The sequence below is a fragment of the Rhinopithecus bieti genome, unplaced genomic scaffold, assembly GCF_001698545.2.
Source record: "Rhinopithecus bieti isolate Rb0 unplaced genomic scaffold, ASM169854v2 scaffold_19723, whole genome shotgun sequence".
Taxonomy (NCBI): domain Eukaryota; kingdom Metazoa; phylum Chordata; class Mammalia; order Primates; family Cercopithecidae; genus Rhinopithecus; species Rhinopithecus bieti.
The window spans coordinates 460,017-481,914 of NW_016809579.1; the positions used below are offsets into that span (position 1 = coordinate 460,017).

At 40.4% G+C, this 21,898-nt stretch overlaps 3 pseudogenes; 1 reads left to right on the forward strand and 2 right to left on the reverse strand.

Annotated features, from left to right (window-relative positions):
* Positions 1 to 6,724: 6,724 nt before the first annotated feature.
* Positions 6,725 to 11,536, reverse strand: LOC108540627 (actin-related protein 2 pseudogene; annotated as a pseudogene).
* On the reverse strand, positions 8,490 to 9,048 carry LOC108540642 (ADP-ribosylation factor-like protein 5A pseudogene; annotated as a pseudogene).
* A 368-nt stretch (positions 11,537 to 11,904) lies between the features above and the next one.
* The window catches only part of LOC108540635 (ADP-ribosylation factor-like protein 5A), a 22,324-nt pseudogene continuing 12,330 nt past the window's right edge, over positions 11,905 to 21,898 (forward strand).

The window sequence follows — 21,898 nt, forward strand, 5'->3', positions numbered from 1 at the left end:
AAAAAAAAAAAGAACTCTTATCATATGAATAAAGCTCTTTCCTCTAAATTTGCTCTATTGTATCAAATTATGTTTGGAATAATAAGTTATAAGGCAGTATTTTGACTAGTAAATATACATTGTAAAATACTTTTCATATCACGTTATAATTGTTGGTCTACTTAATTAAGGTGCTTTCTATAACTCTTTCCACATATGATTATTTGTAAAGTTGTATTATAAACAAAACAATTCTAATGTATTGTTTATTGCTTAAATAAAGCACTGAAAAGCTGGTGAATACTTCAATAATTTACTATTAATTCAAAACATTGTTTCTTCTCAGAATACATTTTCTGTAAAGACATATAAGGTTATTTTACTTCTCACATAACTGCATGTCTAGTTCTTTCAACAGGGCAAGAAGTGTCGCTTTTGTGCAAGTAACAGGCTCCAAATTATCAGTTCATCTCATAGGAATTTTATAAAAGGATAAGGTTAATGAACGCTAGAAAAGGCATCTAGCACTTAGATTGATCAATCATACACTGCCAAGAATAAACAGCTTTCATCTTGTTTTGGTTCTCTGCTTTGAAACGTAAGCATACAGGTTAATCGTTATGGAAAGCATGGATTAATCTATGTAACACTGTTTTCTTTAATTTCAGAAATTATATTAAAATATTAATCTTGTAGAAATATTCATTCACTCAAACATTTATTTGTTTCTTCTCTGAACAGCACCTGTGTTAGATGACCTGATGCTATTCGGAGGAGAAAAAAATAAATGTTTGAGTATATACGCACACATTTTTAAACACGGCAAATGTAAGATGCAATATTTCTCATAGATTAAAACAAAACAGAAACTTAATCAGTAATATTCTTCAATATTTACAATTATAATGCATTTTGCTGGATTACCACACTCTGCTATGAAATCATCATTTTTGTACTCACAATATCAATACATCTCAAAATACAAAAGTAGGCATCATCACAATTTCCGACCTACTCAAAACCTAATGGCCTGGCCATGGGCTGATACAGTAAGCCTTCTGTGACTCAGATTTTTCTGATGTAAAATAAACAAATTGGACTGGACGATGGCACTGGCCATTTATTCCACATTTTACAAAACACTTTTTAGAATAAAAAGCATAAGTCCTCGGGGATTCTGAAATAGGTTACATTTGACAAGTGATTTAATCTTCTGTGAGACTGGATTCATAAACTCCACAAAGGGAGTAAAGAGATAATGACATAATAAACATATACTGAATGCATTTTTAGTAAGTTCTCTCACTTAGTCCTCATAGAAACCTTAAAACAGTACTATTGTCAGCCCAATATTGAATCCAAGATTTGAATACAGTATCCAATTTGCTAACTTATCAAAAGCCCTAATCATCAATTAACTTTTCTTGCACCAAAGTAATTTTTTTGACATTTTCATATATCAATTTCTTTTTTCCCAACGATAATTTTGGATTTATGTACAGGTACACAGATACCACCTTATTTTCGCCTTCTATGTTTTCATGTTTACCTTGAAGGGTATTTAAAAACGAAGGGCAGTAAATGTGGTATAAAACTCCACATCCTTCTCATGGTGTCATGTAGACACCTAAACCAACTAGTAACAAGGTAGTGCAAGCTTTACAACATCCAATTAACGAATACAATCTGGAGCCAGCCGGGCTGCAGTGGCGCAGGCCTGTAATTCCCAGCACTTTGGGAGGCCGAGACGGGCGGATCACGAGGTGCAGGCAGATCGAGACCATGCTGGCCTAACGCGCAGTGAAACGCCGCTTACTAAAAATACAAAAAACGTAGCCGGGCGAGGGTGGCGGGCGCCTGTAAGTCCCAGCTACTCGGGAGGCTGGGCGGCGAGAATGGCGCAAACCCGGGAGGCGGGAGCTTGCACGTGAGCTGAGATGGGCCACTGCATTCCAGTCCGGGCGACAGAGCGAGACTCGCGCCCTCAAAAAAAAAAAAAAAAAAAAAAAAAAAAAAAAAAAAAAAGAATAAATCTGATGCCAACAGCCTTCGATGATATGGGAATGTGCTTGATACCGTGTTAAATCTGATGTGGTAAGCCATCCCAAGGACTAAGCACATGTTTATTCAAATTAAAAATTGAAAAAAGGCAGAAAGGTGATGGATTTGCTGGCGCTACATCAGCAGAATATTTGGTCTGGTGAACTGTAATACCAGATTTTGAGGTGAAGGGATTTTTTCAATGATAACAGTAATTCTTTTATAGTAATTTGAGGAAAAGTAGATGGATACGCATGTGAGAGAAAGGGTGGGTAGATTTAAGAGTTTGTATTTCCTCATGTGGACAAAGATTAAATGTTACGCTTGCATTTTGAGCATTATAAATATAAAACATACAATGTTAGCATTACTGATCTCCCTGCCTGACCTGGGTTTAGATATTGAGTATTCTCCTATTTTATAGGAAGAAACTTTCAATGAGTTTTGTCAATACTTAAGCTATCATACTATTATTTCTCTCTTGCATGAAATTTAAGCTGCTACTAAAAGTAGTTTTTTTCCTTCCTTCAAAAATATGCTAAAACATGTGAGCTTGGATGATAACCTTTCGTTTTCAAAGGCACGAAAAGATACACAAATAGAGTACCCAAGAATATGTTTTAAACATTATAGGATAAGCTTCTTTTTTTTTTTGTCTTTCCAGCTGTGACAGGAATACCTGAGTTTCAGGCAACTGAAGAGCAAAATACCTAAGTAAACATAAAGGGTTGTCTGGGTCAATTATTCTTAGTACAATGATACATTGTGTCAATCCAGATTTTAAGCCACATTCTTAAAATCATTCAAAAACACTTGCATTTTATAGTTGTCAAACAATGCATTTAGGGTAATAGAAGATGCAACAAAATTTAGAAATAAAAATCTCACACTATATTCCAAGCTACCAAATAGAGGCAGAATTTGCAATTAAAGAATTATTAAGTTGTTGCTCAAGAACATGCCTTACTTTTACTCTGGAATTCACTTTAACTGCTTGACATATAATTGAATACTTAAAAATCATATACCTAAGTTGTTTAATAGTATTTATAGAATGTTACTTTTCTGGGTAGACATGTTTCAAACAGCAGTTTTCGATTAATGTTGAGCATTCATTTAATAATTTCAATCATAATTTGATTCCATGATTAATGGATTAATAATTTATTCAGTAACTTAGATGCCATATGAAACACAAAGGAATAATCTGACAGCTGCTCGTTGTACAATCCTGCCCATTAGTAATACTAAGCCAAGAATCTGATCGCTATCCCACTCTGTTGAATTACATGTTTCCATATGTGTGATTTTGGTCAACAACAAAAAATCGATATACAATGTCAGATTATTATGATGTCAGATTATTTCCTTTTCCTTTTTTTTTTAAACACACAGCTCAATGATTTGGGAGGTTGGTTAGTACAATACAGAGAACATAGGGAGAAAGCATAAAATGGCACTGAACACCGATGCCAGTACTTATCTCATTATGGTTATAACAAAGATTATTATTAATATATATATTTTTAGAACATAAATCAATGCCATTAACTTGAAATTGAGGTATATACAGAATACACCCACAACCTTAACCAAGATACTTTTCGTAAGTAACATCACATTTTAAAATATTGAAAACTGAGTATCTGTGCTGATTTGTATTTTCACTTAATGGAACAAGAAGAAAACAACATTCAACTAGGGAGGGTTATACTGATAAAAAAGCTCTTAAAATTCAAAACGTCTTCCTCTCCCTTTGTACTTACCACAGGCTACACAATGCCCAGAGAGGATTCATTATGCGAAAAATATCACAGCTTTAATAACTTACTTTGGAAAAAACAAACAAGAAGGCAAATTGGAAGGTGAGACTTCATCTTTGCTTTTTTTTGACTTTGAAAAAATCTGATTTTATTTTCTGAATCAAAAGAAGTATTTCATGTTAAATTTAGACTGTTGAGCTTTCCAACAGTCTTGAGAAAGTATCTTGAGAAAGTATCTCAAGATACTTTCCAGATACTAACAGTACTCAGAACTGTGTAAAAGTGAACAACCAATACCATGTTTTAAAGAAAAAAGTTTAAATGTAAGACTAACTCTTGGGGACATTACTAAACATATTTCTAAGAAACCCTTCTCAAAGGTCAAAGTATTGGCAATTCTAATTTAAAAATTTAGAATTTGTAATTACTGGAAAATTTTTTTTTTTTTTTGAGACAGAGTCTCGCTCTGTTGCCCAGGCTGGAGTGCAGTGGCCGGATCTCAGCTCACTGCAAGCTCCGCCTCCTGGGTTCACACCATTCTCCTGCCTCAGCCTCCAGAGTAGCTGGGACTACAGGCGCCCGCCACCTCACCTGGCTAGTTTTTTTTTGTATTTTTTAGTAGAGATGGGGTTTCACCGGGTGAGCCAGGATGGTCTCGATCTCCTGACCTCGTGATCCGCCCGTCTCGGCCTCCCAAAGTGCTGGGATTACAGGCTTGAGCCACCATGCCCGGCCAATTACTGGAAATTTAAGTAACAGTAGTTTCAAGAGCTAAGAATCAGATTGCTTTTTAACAACAGAACTTTTTTTTTCCGAGGGATTCATACTTGACAACAACTCCAGTGAAACGTAATACTTCACCCAAATCCCAAATTCAAATGCATTATTGAAATAGTAACATTATAAAATGGAATTTCTAAATTACTATATATATACACATAATACACCATTTTAACTGTCACATTTACCAGAATTATTAAATCAAAAACAAATTCTACATTCAAGGGACAAATGATAAATGCTCTTTCATTGTTTTAGGAGTCCATTCCATTCTTTGTTGTTTTCTACTCCCATATTTTAAAATTATGACCAAAGGACCAAAGGCCAAGTCAACCCCATTTCCTTGAACTCAACTGCCAGTAGGTGCTGGCCTTACATACACGTCCTTTAACAAGCCCCGTTCTCAAAAGGCTGGGGGTATTTATATAAGAACTTATTCCAAACTGACTCTAAAATCCACATTCCCAAGATCTACTATGGGCTGTTCATGTGTTCTGAGGCATGTCCAACATGCAGGTAAACTTATGTGTTCATATTGAGGTAAAACAGACAAAAAACACAGTATTAACAGAAGCTACACAATTAAAACTAACCTTTTGCTGCTTATTTAAGCTAATTATGTATTCTTACAAAACAGAGACCCTCAGGTCAATAATGTCTTTGATTTTAGTCACCCCCAAATTAAGTAAGCCTCTTCTTTCAAAGCCATTATTAGTTAACAAAAGTTTTAAAATGAAGAAAATATTTTTTCCAGAACCTGTATTTTATAATTAGTGTGATACAATTTCTTTTATTTTCAAATGTAGAAATATAACTCATATATGATACTATTTGCATAATTTTTTCAGAACCAAGGAATACCTACAGGATTCCATAAATAGCGGATTATCTTGACACTGGCAGAAAGTCTGCTAACATTCTACCACAAAATATCCCAATAGACTCTTCTTGTATAATTTCAAACTATTGGCTGAGTAATTAACAGTTATGATTAGTTTTTTAGTACAAATACATTAATTAATATCTTTGATTTTTTTTTTTTTGGCCAACTTTTTTTTTTTTTTTGAGTGATTCTCGAGTTTCTTGCTTTCCTGCGCCCGGGCTGGTGTAGTGCAGTGGCCGGATCTTCAGCTCACTGCAAGCTCCCCTTCGTGGTTTACGCCATCCTCCTGCTCAGCTCCTTGTCGGTAGTTAGCTGGGTTTATCTATTCAAAGGCGTCTCGCCACCTCTGCTCCGGCTAGCTTTTTGTATTTTTTAGTGAGACGGTGGGTTTCCAGCCGTGTTAGCCAATGATGGTCTTCGAATTCCCTGACCCTCGTGATTCCAGCCCGTCTCGCTTCCCAATGTGCTGGGATTACAGGCTTGCACTGCGCCCAGGCCCTTGGGCCCCACATTTTAAACAGTCAAATTCTTACTTACTTCCAGTTCTTCAGACCAAAACAACAAAACAAAAGCTGAAATGAAAATACGCAACTAGCAAACAAGGTCCCGATATTCAACGTTATTTTTAAACCCAATTATAAACCTACTGCAGTAATTACTGTAAGTATTCTGCATTCTTATATTATAGCACGGGTCAGTATACATTAAAAGAATAATCTTGCAAGAATGTACACTTTTTGACAATGTTCACTCTTATATTGCTTTCTGGGATAAACAGAAGCATTAACAAAACACCAGATCGTAAGCACTTTTGAATCTGTAATTTGAATTACCAAAATGATTTTTAAATGTTACTTTTCCACTGATAGGTTGTAGGAAGTCTAGTTCCAGCTAACAGTTGATTTTTAAAAACACATAAATCCCTAAGCCACACAGTAATGGAATACTACACTTGTGCTTTTTATATCACATGGAAACAGCTCCAGGCAGAGCACAAGAAGAAAACCTGCCAAATCAAAGTACAGTAAATAAAGTTCCTTTATGTACTCCAGGGAGAAAAACTCAAAAATCAGAAGACCACCCACTGTTACCCCCCACCCCAACAAAAACCACCCAAAACATTTTCGTTTTGAACCTAACATTTCCCTAAGATGTTCACAGGAGAAGCTTTAAGGTACTTAAAGCCGCAGCAGTACAGCTGAAAGTGCCACACTGCAGAGGAAAATGCCCTAAAGGGTTCAGCAGCTTCCCACCCATCCCGAACCACCCCCCATCTCAGTACTATGTAAAAGCTCCTGTTTTTTTTCTTATGGTAATAAAGGCATACTACCTAGTGTGCTAAAGATTACAACTAGCAGCATTAGAGCAGTAAAGTGAAAATAGGAAGCCTACAGGAATGATCTAAATGCCCACTTTGAAGAAACAAAGCAGCAGACAGGACCCTTAGCCCTCTTGTCTATGTAGGGAAGCAGTTGAATGAAACTCAGATTTATCCACATTAACAAAATTTAACAAAGCTTCCCCAAGACACCAGAATAAAACTTGACCCTTCCAGTCTAAAAGGCAGAGAGGGGCCTCTACCATGTCCTGGAGTTGAATAAGTTCAAAGATTGGCAATAAAGGAAAAAAGAAAGCATTACGGGTATGATGGGAACAAGCTTTGCAGTTTTTCCAACAGTCACAGCAAGTTTCTCCAGCACACGGACACCCTTTTCCTGGTACTCTTGTCGGGTCATCCAAAAGTTGTCTTTGTCTTTCATGGTATCTGCTAGAACTGCACCACCCAGAATACCATGTGCTTTCTGCGGGGTGTGTCTCCAAGGCAGATCTCAAATTTAGAAAGTTTTTCCACATCACCCTTTAAAACTCATTCTAAGTAAAGCTGTTTAAGTTCTCGTTCCAACGGTGAGGGCAGGCCACGATACATAGCAGACCCTCCAGAAAGCACAATGTATTTGTAGGATTCAGATCTGGTATCCGTGTCAGCTGCCTGAATTGTGTTAAAAAGCAAATCAGCAACACCAGCTCCTTCAACATTGATCTAATAAAATTTCTGGTGCTTCAAATCTCTCTCCCCCAACTTCGAAGATATGTCCATCTGGGAGTGTATCTGATTCAACCAATACTTTGGTTTCTAAGGCCAGTTTCTGCTCTTGCTCAATATTATATCCCATGTAACGCAGTTTTTCTTTAATCATGCGAACCGTTTCAAAATCAGCAGGGTGGTTTAAGGCATATCTTCGCAATAGAAGCAACTTGCTGTCTAGTTATATCCCTCCCGGCAATATCCAGTCTCCTGGTAAGATGAGGGAGAGAAAAACCTTCATAGATTGGGCAAATGTGAGTCACACCATCTCCAGAGTCTACCACTACATCAATCAATAAACCTTGAGCGTACAAAGCCAGAACTATCTGGATGCCTGCATATACACCAGAAAACTGCTAAGTTTCAAACATTACCTCTACAGTCCTCTCTTTGTTTTGGTTGGGTCCATAGGAGGTTCTGTGAGCAAGATCTTACAATTTCTGGTATCTGTATTAAGTTTCTCTGGTCCAAACGTATAGTCCCACAGGTGTTTCATGTCATCCCAATTTCATACTATGCCATTTCCCATAGGGTAGTTAACTTCTAACATTGATCGTAATTCACTTACCTCATCCCCAACTGTAAGATCCTTGTTTAATGTTTCCCACTTTGGTGGTTGATCTGGAAACAGGTCTTCCAACCAAAGCTGGGAAGATGTGTTCTGGAAAGTTAGAGCCTGCATATCCACACGTCACAAACCCGGTGCTGTTGTCGCACACCACCACCTTCCTGTCCTGGCTGTCCATCGTCCGCCACAGGGAGAGCCGCCGCCGCTGGGCCATTTTCTCTTCTCCCTCCTCCTTCTCCATCTTTGCTTTCAAATAAGTGGTCTTAATTTGTCCTCCTATAGAGAAAATTTAAATCAGTTTATTATAAATATATCTAAACCATTAATTTTTGCAGCTTTCAGGTAAAGTCCAGCACTTCATTTATACAAAGTCTATGAGGTCAGTAGAGATCATCTAATCTAAAGTGGTGACATCATCCATTCAAGTCTTTGGCACAATCCCTCGCCAGTTAGAGCACAGCATGCCTGGATATGCCACTGGTGATCTTTAATAGAAGGTAGCTTCAAAAACTGGGCGATTTCTGCTACGGTCATGCATTCTTTCACATCTTGTTTATTAGCAAATCTTACCAATCCAGCTTTTCTTAGGTCTTCTCGCGCTAACATTTTAGAGTTCTTCTCTAGTTACAGAAATCCTCTATCTGTACTGTCCACAACAACTATTACAAACTGTGTTAGTATAGTACGTGTTACAGAAAGAATGAAAAGATTCTTGGCCACCAATATCCCACATTGGAAACGTGTATATTAATCGCTTTCTCTTCCACATGACTTCCTCTTGTAGGAGATGTATGTACAACTTCATTCACAGAAAACTGGTAAAGAATGGTAGTTTCCCCTGCATTATCCAGCCCAACAATGAAAACTTTGTGCTCCTGGTGATTGAACAGTCTCCATGTTCTGGTGAAAAAAATTCTCATTCTCGGGCACGGACCCCCGCTCCAGACACCTGGGCCGCCTGGCCTCCCCTGGCTCAGGCTGACGGGGAAGAGAGACAGGCACTGAAGCCTTCATCTCTGCTGCTGCGGGCCCGCTTCCAGGGAACCGGAGGGAGGCCGAAGCCCATGTCGCCCTGCCACGTCAGAAGTCCCGCCGCTGTCGCCGCGGCACTCGCCTGGCTCGCGGACATCGCAGCCACGTTGTCTGCGACGAGCATCGCGGGCCAACGTCCTCCCTCAGCTCCTCTCGGGCAGCTGCACCAAAGTAATTCTTTTCCAACACACAAGGTCCTTTGCTTACCTAACAGGACCAAATGAAACGAAAGCATGTTAAAACTGTAATCCGGCCGGGCGCGGTGGCTCAAGCCTGTAATCCCAGCACTTTGGGAGGCCGAGACAGGTGGATCACGAGGTCAGGAGATCGAGACCATCCTGGCTAACACGGTGAAACCCCGTCTCTACTAAAAAAAAAAATACAAAAAACTAGCCGGGCGAGATGGCGGGCGCCTGTAGTCCCAGCTACTGGGGAGGCTGAGGCAGGAGAATGGCGTAAACCCGGGAGGCGGAGCTTGCAGTGAGCCGAGACTGCGCCACTGCACTCCAGCCTGGGCGACAGAGCGAGACTCCATCTCAAAAAAAAAAAAAAAAAAAACTGCAATCCACTATTCAAACATTACAAATAGAATTCACGTATACAAAGTTGAATCCATGCCACTCTATACATAACATAGCAATTTTCAACATAGTTTTCTGATAAAAAGTCAAGCGTCCTACATAATTAAAAAACTATCAAGATTTCTCTTTTCATCAATGAATTTGGCCTATTAAAATAACACAATAAACGTAACAGACCATATGATAGTTTCCCAACATCTTTCTATCTATAAAGTTTGTATAAGATTAAATCTCACAAGAAGAAAAGTAAATATAAATAAAATAGAAGAGACGACTTAAAAATCAAAACACAGATCATATGAGGGCTTGTATGAAACTTACAAATGCTTCAACGAAGAATTATAGTTTGAGAATTTTAAACTGTTCACATGGTATGCTTTGGAAACAGCATATACTGTTGGAAATGTGACAATGAATAAAATGATCGGGTAATATAAATGAAAAATGGCCTCGAACTGGTGGTAGTAAGTAACCAATGTGGAAAACTGGATGGAGAATTAACTCCATCCAGGGGCAGCGGGGGCAGGGCAGAGACAGACAGACAGAAAAATGACAGACATAAATCAAACGGAATAGAGAACTCAGAAATAAATTCACACATTTACAGTCAACTCATTTTTAACCTAGGCATCAAGAACACACCTTCTAGAAGGGCAATAAATAAACTGTGTCAATAAACTGTGCTGGGAAATACCCAACACCCACATGTAGAATAAATCTAGACAATTATCATAAACAAAAATGAACTCAAAATAAAGATTTAAATGTAGGACTTGAAATTATGACACTACCAGAGAAGAAAACATAGGATAAATGCTTAATGAAATTGGTTAGGACAAGGAATTTTCAAATAGACATCAAAAGTACAAGCAACAAAAGCAAAAAAAGACAAATGAAATTACATTAAACTTAAAAGCTTCTGCAAAGCAGAGGAAGCAATCAGTAGAATGAAGAAACAATCTAGATAATGGTAGAAAGTATTTGCAAACTATACATCAGGCAAGCGGTTAATACACAAGATATAGAAAGACTTCTCAAAGGCAAAAATACAAATAATCTAATTTAAAAATCAGAAAAAGATCTACCCAAAACGTTTGTCTCCGCCATTTCCCCAACTTCTTTTCCCAACTGCCTTTGGCCCCCTTCCTCTCGCCACCCTTTTTTGTTTCTCCATCTACCCCCCCAAAACTTTTTCCCCACCATTTTTCCCACACCATCCCTTTGCAAAGCCCTCTCTACTCCCTCACTCACCACCCTTTTCCCCACCAGCGCTCTCATCCCCATTTGGCTCCTCCATCTACCCAAAACCATTTCCTCCCATTTTTCCCAAAGCCTTCTTCCCACTCCTGCTGCTCACCACCCTCTTTTCCCCATCTACCCAAAAACTTATTTTCCCACCATCTTTTTCCCCACCCTCTGTCTGCAACGCCTTCTCCTGCTCGCCATCCTTTTTTCCATTTGGCATGCACCGCCCTCTTCACCCTTCCACCTACCCCAAAACTGTTTTTTCCCCTCCTACCACTTCAGCTGCTGCTGCTGTCTCCGTGGCCGCCACCAACCGAGGCGAGGAGAGGTGCAATGTCACAGGCCCCAGCCTCCAACACAGGGCACTTAGCTCTCCCATCTCGTCCTCTAGCCGGACAGGAGCAGCTCCCGCTGCCGGTGGTCCTCCTACCACTCCGCGGCGCTGAGGTCTCGGTCACCACGACTTACCACAGCGAGGCGAAGCCAGAGGAGAGCCACAATACCGCGGGCTCCAGCCTCCGGCCTCCGGCCTCCGGCCTCCAGCGTGCAGTAAGTGGCTTCCTAACCCAGCAAGAAACTGACAAGGACACACACGCAGAAAATCCCTTAATGACTGGCCTTCCCACTGCAGCATGCTTTATATACTGAGGTTTCGCAATGGGAGGGGGCGGGGGGAGGTTCCTGGACTACGTGTTCTGATTGGATGAGAGAAAAACCTCTAGGCCTACTCTGATTGGACTTTATTTTCATGCTCTGATTGGTTGTTCTAGTACTGTCTCTCATCCAATCAGAACATCATAATAAAGTCCAATCAGAGTAGGCCTACAGGTTTTCTCTCATCCAATCAGAACATGTAGTCCAGGAACCGCATTGCCTAACCTCAGTATATAAAACATGTTGAGGCGGGCAGTCAGGCCATTCTAGAGTTGTCTGCGTATACCTGCGGAGGTGTTACGTGCTACCTTAGGAAGCTACCTACTACACGCTGGAGGCTGGAGGTTGGAGCCCGGAGCCCGTGGTACTGTGGCTTTCCTCTGGCTTCGCCTCGCTGTGGTAGGTGGTGGCGACCAAGATCGCAGGGCCGCTGGAACAGTAGGAGCGCCACTGGCAGCGGGAGCTGCTCCTGTCTGGCTAGAGGACGGGGAGATGGGAGAACTACATGCCCCATGTTGGAAGCTGGGGCCTGTGAGGACGCACCTCGCCTTGCTGCAGTTGGTGGCGGCCATGGAGACGGCAGCTCAGCTGAAGTGGTAGGAGGGGAGAAAATCGTTTTGGGATAGATGGAGGGGTAAAGAAAGTGATGAGTGCTGAAGGGAAAAAAGGATGGTAAGGAGGAGAAGGCGTTGCAGACAGACGGTGGGGAAAAGATGGTGGGAAAATAAGTATTTGGGTAGATGGAGGGGGGAAAGGAGGGTGGTGAGCAGCAGGAGTGGGGAGAAGGCTTTGGGAAAAGATGGGGTAAAATGTTTTCGGGTGAATGAAGGAGCAAAATAGGGTGATGAGAGCGCGAGAGGGGAAAGAGGGTGGCCAGGGAGAGGGGAAGAGATGGTGGGGAAAAGGGTAGTGAGTGGTAGAGTAGAGAGAAGGGCTTTGTGAGAAGGTGGTGGGGGAGAAGTGGTGGGGGAAAAGTTTTAGGGTAGATGGAGAAAGAAGAGTGTTGACAGGGAGGGGCTGAAGGCAGTCGGGAAAAGAAGGTGGGGAAGTAATGGTGGGGAAAAGGGTTTGGGGTAGATCTTTTCTGATTTTAAATTAGATTATTTGTATTTTGCTTTTGAGTAGTCTTGCTTTCTGTATTTTGTGTATTAACCGCTTGCCTGATGCATAGTTTGCTAATACTTTCTTCCATTCTCTGGATTGTTTCTTCCACTGATTGCTGCTTCTGCTTTGCAGAAGCTTTTATGTTTAATGTAATGATATTTGTCTATTTTTGCTTTTGTTGCTTGTACTTTTGATGTCTATTTGAAAATTCCTTGTCCTAACTATTTCATTAAGTATTTATCCTATGTTTTCTTCTCTAGTAGTGTCATAGTTTCAGGTCCTACATTTAACTCTTTATTTTGAGTTGATTTTTGTATACGATAAGATAACGGTCTAGATTTATTCTTCTACATGTGGGTGTTGGGTGTTTCCTAGCACAGTTTATTGAAGAGATTGTCCTTCTGGAAGGTGTGTTCTTGATGCCTAGGTTAAAAATGAGGTGACTGTAAATGCGTGAATTTATTTCTGAGTTCTCTATTCTGTTTGATTTATGTCTGTCATTTGTCTGTCTCTGTCTCTCCCCTGCCCCTTTTTTTTTGGCAGTGCCATGCTGTTTCGATATTATAGTATAGATTTGCAGTTACTATGGATTTATAGTATATTTTGTAGTACATTTTGAAATCAGGTAGTGTGATGCCGCCAGCTTTTCTTTTATTCAAGATTTTGAATAAAAAAGTTGTTTCTCTTAGTGTTGTATAAATATAGATCCACTGCCTCCTGTTTGCATGCTGCTTTTTTTTTCTTTTTTTTTCTTTTTTTTTTTTTTTTTGAGAGAGGTAGTCTAACTGTCGCCCAGACTAGAGTGCAGTGGTGTGATCTCGGCTCACTGCAGGCACTGCCTCCCGGGTTCACGCCATTCTCCTGCTTCAGCCTCATGAGTAGCTGGGACTACAGGTGTTCCCCACCACGCCGGCTAATATTTTCTATTTTTAGTAGAGATGGGGTTTCACTGTGTTAGCCCAGATGATCTCGATCTCCTGACCTCGTGATCCGCCCACCTGGGCCTCCCAAAGTGCTTGGATTACAGGCGTGAGCCTCCGCACCCGGCCGCATTGTTTCTAATAAGAAATCTGCTTTTATCATTATGTTGTTCACCTGAGTCTAACACGTCTTTTCTCTCTACTTTTAAGAGTATTTTATCACAGATTTTCCCCCCCAATTTGATTACAGTGAGTGTTGTTTTCTTTATGTGTGTTTTTTTCTTTGTGTGTGTGTGTGTGTCTGGGATTTGTTCAGCTTCTTGGATAGTGTGTATATGTTTTTAACCAAACTTGGAACACTTGGGTCACTATTTAAATTGTTTTTCTACCCTCCCTCTCACCACAGTAATCTTATCTCCTTTTATGCCTCTAATTATACCATTATGGCAGTTTAATAATGTCCGAAATCTCACACATACTGTATTTACTTTTCTCATCTTTTTTTTTGGTGATTTTTTTGGGGGATAGCTTCCATTGCTACATCATTAAGTTCACTCATCTATTCGTTGATAGCATTTAATCTGTAATCAAGCTCATTCAGTCTATGTGTTAAAAGGGACATTTTAGGCATCATTTCTGAAAGTTTAACTTGGGTCTTATGTCTTCTATATCTCTACTTAACCTGGTAAATCCATCCTCTACCCTCATAATCAAGTGGAATATAGTTATGAGAATTGCTGTTGTGCTCCTGCCTGCAAAGTTTATCATCTGTCAAATTTAAAGGCCACTTTGGATTAATTTTTCTTTTTGTTTCTTATAGCATGTTTTGTTTGTTTGTTTCTTTGCAGACAGTGTTGATTGGATGCAGACCGTGTACGTTTGTCCTTGTTGGACTCAAAATATTTTTGCATTTCTTTCTCTATTTTGTCTTTTATTTTGGATCCAGTAAAAAATATTTGAAAACTGTTTGAACTTTCCTCACCTCGCTTTTACACTGTCTTAGAGAATTGAGCAGTCTTGTGTGACATTTTCCCCAGTACTGAAATTCTTGGATAGTGGATGCAAATCTGTTCTCCATTCCCTAAAATATTTGCCCCAGTTCTTGTCTGAGCCCTGAGCCTGAGGGCCTTCTCTGGGTAATTTCTCCAGATCAGAAGGGCCAGGTGGGTTTCAGAATTTTACCCAATAGGAGGAGTTTCAAAGGAAGCAACAGTTAGACCCTGTGCACTTGAGAACCACAGGGGAACTTGGACTCAATAGGGTCCCCAGACCAAGGTTCACAGTGCCCCCTGGTGTCCATAGAATGAATGCAATTTTCTATAAATAACTAAATCACAGTGACTATGTATGAACCCTTAATATATGCCAGATGCCTTGGTGATTGTTTTACAAACATTACCCCAAGAAGACTTTCATAACATGGAATAGGATGATGCCAAGCCCTGTGCTCAAGGCCCAGTGTTTATTAGGAAATCAGTATTGGGAGGTTAAATGTTTTCCCAAGTGTCCCCCAAACAGTACTGAGTGGAGTCCAGATTCCATCCAGGAGATGCACATCAGAGCCTGAACTTCCAGCCCCTCCATACCCTGCCTCCTGCACCCTGCTCCGTCTCCTTCTCCTCCCACATCCAAGGTCTTTGGGGTCCATTTTGTTTTCATTTGCTAGTGCTTCCTTAATGAGATACCAAAGACCTGCTGGCCTAAAGAGTGGACATATTTTCTCACAGTTCTGAAGCTGGGGAGTCAAGATAAAGCTGTTGGTGGGTTTGGTTTTCCCTGAGGCCTCTCTGCTTGGCTTGCAGGTCACTACCTCCTTGCTGTGTCCTCACGTGATCTTCCCTCTGCAGGCTTGTCTCTGTTGTCTCATTTCTGTGTGTGCAAATTCCTTTTCTTAGGAGGAAACCAGCCAGATTGGATAAGAAGCCACTCTCACGACCTCAATTTCACTCCTCTCTTTAAAGATCATATCCCCAAACTTAGTCATATACTGTGTGTTAGAGTTTCATTGTACGAATTTTGGGGACACAATGTAGTCAATAATCGCCTACCCTATGGACTCCAAAAATTCGTGTCTTCCTCACTTGTGAAACACATTCACCCCATCCCAACAGCCCAAGTCCTTCACTAACTCAGCATCAGCTCTAAGACCCAACTCTCATTTGTATAAATGTAAATCAAGTGTGAGTGATTCTCCAGGTGTAATTCATCCTGAGAATTTAAAGGATAACAGCTTTGGGGAGTTTCCTTCTCTCTGCTGCTGTCATCTGGGTGTCTAGAGAATAAAATGCCTACTTTATTTGCTAAGTTTGAAAGAAAAGCGTGAGTCAGCATCAGCAACATTTGTGAGTTCAATGTGGGGGAAGTCCTGTCTGTGCATTCTTGAAATAATAATCCCAATGCCCATGAAATTAAATTTAATAATCAGTAGGTATGGAATATCTCTGTTAGTGTTTAGAAAAGAGCAATGGTTGATACAGAAAACAAAATATACCAAAAGTTGAATTGTTTTCAGAGTAGAATACATCCAAGTTAACTATGATGAATCATAAACAGAAATGGTTTAGTCCAAAGAAAATCACTTGTACGGATATTAAACTACTAATTCCAATTTTAGCATTAAGCATCAATATATTTTTTAAAATATTATTTTTTTACTTTAAGTTTTAGGGTACATGTATACAACATGCAGGTTTGTTACATGTGCCACATTGGTGTGCTGCACCGATTAACTCGTCATTTACATTAGGTACTTCTGTGTTCCTATTTCTCCACATCCTGTCCAGCACCTGTTGTTTCCTGACTTTTTAATGATTGCCATTCTAACTGTTGTGAGATGGTGTCTCATTGTGGTTTTGATTTGCATTTCTCTAATGACCAGTGACGATGAGCATGTTTTCATGTGTCTGTTAGCCGCATAAATGTCTTCTTTTGAGAAGAGTCTGTTCATATCCTTCGCCCACTTTTTGATAGGGTTGTTGGATTTTTTTCTTGTAAATTTGTGTAAGTTCTTTGTAGATTCTGGATATTAGCCCTTTGTCGGATGCATGGATTGCAAAACTTTTCTCCCATTCGGTAGGTTGCCTGTTCACTCTGGTGGTAGTTTCTTTTGCTATGCAGAAGCTCTTTAGTTTAATTGTCTATTTAGTTTAATTGTCTTTAGTTTTATTGTCTATCCCATTTGTCTATTTTGGCTTTTGTTGCCATTGCTTTTGGTGTTTTAGGCATGAAGTCCTTGCTTATGCCTATTTCCTGAATGGTATTGTCTATGTTTTCTTCTAGGGTTTTCATGGTTTTAGGTCTAACATGTAAGTCAGAAGATGGGTGATTTATGCATCAATATTTTTATGTACAAATAGGAAACTTCTCACTGATTACAAAAAAGTGCAATTGTCTTCTACTTAATGTTAGAATTCCTTTATGGGGTCACATTGTTCTTGACAGTGGATAAAAAAGAATGTTCCATGAGAGGTTTCCTTATACCTAAGAAAAGGGAAAAAAAAGCTTTTACAGAAAATAATTTGAAGCATAAACACTTTTCCTGGAAACTTGCTTTGGGGTCTTTACATCTTAAAATCTCAAATTCTTTATTCCCTTGTTATATTCTGAATTTTACAGTCTTCATGCTTTATATAAATGTCCAATACATTTAAAACTTAAACTTCATTTACTTACCTGTTATAATCCCCAGAACTTTAATGATCTTGTATGTTTTGGTTTCAGATACAAGGCTCATTTTAGGATTTTTTTCTCTGAGCCTACGCTGGATTATTCGTGACTTGGTACAAGCCTCCTTGCCCATTTGCCCCTCCTTCTTCCTCTGTTTTGCCTCCTGGAGTCTATTCCTCGTATAGAGGTAGTCTATTCCTCGTATAGAGGTAGTCTATTCCTCGTATACTAAAGCTCTCCCGAAACTCAAAGCAAATGGATAGAAATAAAAGTAGTGAGATTGTGACACAGGGCTGCCTTGGGCAGACCTAAGATCCAATCAAATAGATGATACACATATGTTCATATATATGTACATATGTGTGTGTGTGTATATATATATATATGGAGACCCAGGCCACTATGGGAGGTGAAATACAGGGTTGCCCTCAAAGAGACCTCCACCTAGAAAATGTGCTGGTGGACTTTTCGAATTTCAAATGACTGTGCAAACAAGGGACCACATTCTATAGGCCTTCCCTTGCCTGCCACATGTGTTTCTATGGCCACAGAACTCAGAGTGGTTTTTATAGTTTTAAATGGTTACATCATGAATGGTGTAAGTACCTGCATAATAGTCTCAGAGTTGAGTCTTGGGCACCAAAGACTAAAATCCTTCTTATCTGGATATTTAAGAAAAAGTTTACCGAATCCTAAAAAATACACAGCGCTGAAACATTTGAGAAAATGCTCCACTTCAAGCAGAATAGGTGGAATCAAAAATAAAAGTGTAACAAGTAACATTTTAAAATCTGAAATATTGGCAAAAATTCAAACTTTCGACACTGTACTCTGACCAGGTATTTCTGGCTGGCATTATAAACTGGTAGAACCCCTCTGGAGAGGAATCTGAGAATAATGAGTAAAAATTACAAGTGCACATCCTTTTGACTCAGAAATTCGGCTTCTAGAAATTTAATTTATCATATGTTCATATTCACGCATGAACCCAAAGAAGTCTGCATAAGGATGTTCACTGCAGTGTTATTTGTGAGATGAAAATCATGGCGATAACCATTGGAGTCGAGTTGGCTAAAATTCTACTGTGGAATACTCTGTAGCCTTAGAATGAATGGGGCAGTGCTCTATGCCTAGGGTGTCTCAGGAAAGAAGAAATGGTGCATGCATGGGATGCTCTTTAACCTTACACTTCACTCTCTCCTTTTCCGCTGAGCTCATCTACATCTGCCAAAGAGGTTAGGGACAGTGGCAGCCTCCCTCCGGTTGGGCCTGGCCACCTTCTCTGGCCTCTGGATGCATCCCAGCCCGACAGCTTGGCTGCAACTTTATGACCAACACACAGCCAGAACCACTGAACTAAGTGGCTCAGCAATTCTAAGTGCACCAAAGTATCAAAATCACAAACCTGTTCTCTTAACATGCTGAATATTAGGAATGATTTTTATGCAACAATAGACAATACCCTTTGGGTTTTAAAGTAAATTTAATTGTGTATGTTTCAGGTACACAACATGGTGTTATTGGATACAAATATATTAAAATGGTTACTTTGTTTGCAATATAATCTATATAATTGAAGTTCATGGGCTGGGCGGTGACTCACGCCTGTAATCCCAGCACTTCGGGAGGCCAAGATGGGTGGATCACAAGGTCAGGAGTTCGAGATCAGCCTGGTCAATATGGTGAAACCCCATCTCTACTAAAAATACAAAAATTAACCAGGCATGGTGGTGGGCACCTGTAGTCCCAGCTACTCGGGAGGCTGAGGCAGGAGGAGAATTGCTTAAACCCGGGAGGCGGAGGTTACAGTGAGCCGAGATCGCGCCACTGCACGCCAGCCTGGGTGACAGAGCAAGACTCCGTCTCCAAAAAAAAAAAAGAAAAGAAAAAAAGTTCATAAAAGCCAAACTATATATGAGGTTGGTATGCAGGTAATTGTGGTTTTTGCCATTGATAGTAATGACAAAAACTGCATTAACTTTTGTGCAAATCTAATGTAATAATGGCTATGCTTAACAACTGGCTCAGAAAATATAAATTTTGAACCCAGCTCTTGTCTGAATATTTTCTAGATTCTTACCATTTAGTTGGTTAATAAAGATGCTGTTTCTGGAAACTCCTCGTAATGGCTTTCATCCAGATTGGCCTGCACAGCATGGGAGATGGGGGTGCAGTTAAACTGAGGGTGTTCCTCAAAACAGCAGGGACTGCGTCAGTCAGGAAGCTCCTTGTCACTGTCCCTGCATTTGAAGAGCTAGGAAGAGTTGCACATTCAGGGACCACAGCACAAAAGCAACAGGAAGCTTTCCCTGTGCTGGATGAGAAACCACAGAGCAGGTTTCCTTTTGGACTTCATGGTGGGAAAGGAGAGGAGCCGAGAGAGAAGAATTCTCGAGGCTGTGCTGCAGGAAGCCCCTTGCACAGGGTGAGGAAGCATCTTCAGAGCAAGGAGGAAGCCTGAGAGCCCAGGGCAGGTTTTGGAGGAGGAGGCAGCTGAGACTGAGGGCTGGAGACCCCTCCGTTACAGCCACAGCTTCCTTTATCTTCCTGTTCCATCAGCAGATACTGACCTATATGCACATCTAGGATCGGGCATCCTCAATGCTTGTCCCTCTGTGAGACTCAGTGCCCAGCAGCTATACCGACCTTCCCGCCGAGAGTCAGATTTGCAGTGGACTCAGCTGTGGACATGGTCCTAGTAAGCACAGGATCAGAGTCAGCAGCATACAGAGCCCAGCAGTGGGCATGGTGTGCATTGCCCTCCCCCCCAACACACACACTCAGCACGGTCCTACTGTGTGGAAATAGTTCTACTGCCTACAGTGAGCACTGTCCTTGCTTGGGGAACTTTGTGCAAAGTTTTACAGAAATCTCTCATGACAAATGATGGGATTGAGAAATGCTGGCTCCAGACAGCTGACAGCCAAATGGGAGCATCTTGAAGACTCTGCCTGGAAAACAGATTAACAGCTATAATAGACATTCATGCACAACTGGGGAAGTGTGAGCTTGGACTGGAGAGAAGATTGTTGTTCATTATTGAGAGGGAGAGGGAGGGATAGAGAGGCCCAAGAGCACAAGGGAATGAGTTGCTGCTACAGTGAGAGGGAAAATGGTGCTTGCTATACTATTCTTATTCTCTCATTGTTATTAATTAAACGATTTCAAAATTAAACTAGGTTCACTTTTATCGAGAGTATGCAGTATTTTTATTATGGGATGAGGAGTAAACCAACTTGCTCTTCAAAATGTTGACAGAAAAAGTGACATAGAGGAGGCAGGTAAAATAAACATTTTCCTTACCGTTTTAATTATTTGTAAGTGCGATTCAGCAACAGTCAGTACATTCAGAATGTTTCGCAGCCACAACCATTATTCATCTGCAGAGCTTTTTCACCACTTCACACAAACACTCTGGGCCCATTAGACACTGACTTTAGAAACTTTGGAGGTTGGGAACAAATCGCAGAGTGTGTGGTCAGGAGAAAGTCCCCAGGTAGGACCCTAGGTGGTCTTTGCATATCCTCCGCAGTTCCCTTGGGAAAAAAAAAAACAAATAAAATGGCTTCCAATATTTTCATTTCTAGTAAAGAGTCTGTGAGTTGATTTTCTTTCTTTTTGTGTTTTTTGAGACGGCAGTCTCGCTCTGTCGCCCAGGCTGGAGTGCAGTGGTGCGATCTCGGCTCACTGCAAGTGCAAGCTCTGCCTCCCGGGTTCACTCCATTCTCCTGCCTCAGCCTCCCGAGTAGCTGGGACTATAGGTGCGCACGACCACGCCTGGCTAATTTTTTTTTTGTAGTTTTAGTAGAGACGAGGTTTCACCACGTTAGCCAGGATGGTCTTAATCTCCTGCCCTTGTGATCCACCTGCCTTGGCCTCCCAAAGTGCTGGGATTACAGACCTGAGCCATCGCGCCTGGCCCCATCCTGATTTTTAAATAGTATTGCGTCTACCTTATGTGGAAGGTAAGAGATAGCCCTTCGTTTTCCTCAGTAGGTTTTAATTATGTGATCTCCTTGTAGAAGTAAACTCTGGAGCTTCCTGTATGGCTGTGAATGTGTAATTAACTTTGGGCAGGGCTCCCAGAGCTGTGAACCCTGTCCTGTGGCGCACTGGGACATTCTGGTGAGAGTTCAGGCCACCCAGATTGCAGCCTCGTAAAACGAAGGGTTTATTTCTGTAATGAGAGTGGTTTGTGTCTTCACCCAAGTATTATTTTATTATAAAATTACGACAAATATTTTAAATTTAAAAATAGGTATCTATAAATTAATATGATTTTAAAAAATAATTTCAATAAATGTTTAAAGAAGTAATTTTAATACATTTGAATAATTTAGTGTAGACTCAAGGGGTGCATGTGTAGGTTTGTTGCATGGATATGTTGCAGGATGCTGAGGTTTGGGGTACGGATCCCGTCATTCAGGTAGTGAGCATAGTTTTTCAACTCATGCCCATCCATCATTCCCTCCTTTCAATTAGTACGATTATAACTAAGAATTTTACTTTTACAGCTCTAATTTAATACATATTGATCTAGACCTCGCAATAAACATTCTGCTCTAAGAAAGGTTTTTTTTTTTTTTTTTTTTTTTTT